The 565-nt window shown below is 43.5% G+C and overlaps 1 non-coding gene across 1 annotated transcript; it reads left to right on the plus strand.

Moving 5' to 3' along the window:
• Positions 1–31: 31 nt before the first annotated feature.
• On the plus strand, positions 32–195 carry LOC115940562 (U1 spliceosomal RNA). Its single transcript, XR_004075302.2, has one exon. It is a non-coding gene; the product is annotated as a U1 spliceosomal RNA (small nuclear RNA).
• The last annotated feature ends 370 nt before the right edge of the window (positions 196–565 follow it).

Genomic DNA, 565 nt, shown 5'->3' on the forward strand with positions numbered 1-565 from the left:
AGCGTGAGCGGCGAGGCAGGGCGAGCAAAGCATACTTACCTGGCAGGGGAGATACCATGATCACGAAGGTGGTTTTCCCAGGGTGAGGCTTATCCATTGCACTCCGGATGTGCTGACCCCTGCGATTTCCCCAAATGTGGGAAACTCGACTGCATAATTTGTGGTAGTGGGGGACTGCGTTCGCGCTTTCCCCTGGTTTTTGTACTTGAATAACAGTTTTTTCTGCACTCGTCGCTTTTTTCAAAAGTATTCTTTAAAGTTTTTGGTATGTTTTTGCTATTATTTTGAGTGAGAGCTGTTTACATAGTTTTATGATACTTTATATAACGCCCGGGTTGCGGTTAGAAATCTTGGTACTTCTTTGTAAAACCTGTAAGTTTATAGCTTTTTACAGGTAAAAATGTTTCGTGTCAAAAACACGTGTTTTATGAGTGGGTGATAAGTAACCGTGTTCAGGGTGTTCCGTGCTTAAATGAAGCATTGCAAAATAGAGTTTGTGTGGCTGGATGGTTTATAATGGCTTGAACCACTCCGTTTCCCCCGCTCCCCCGCCAGTTTTTTTTTG

This window comes from Leptonychotes weddellii, unplaced genomic scaffold (genome assembly GCF_054177405.1).
Source record: "Leptonychotes weddellii isolate Sample4059 unplaced genomic scaffold, ASM5417740v2 HiC_scaffold_63079, whole genome shotgun sequence".
Taxonomy (NCBI): domain Eukaryota; kingdom Metazoa; phylum Chordata; class Mammalia; order Carnivora; family Phocidae; genus Leptonychotes; species Leptonychotes weddellii.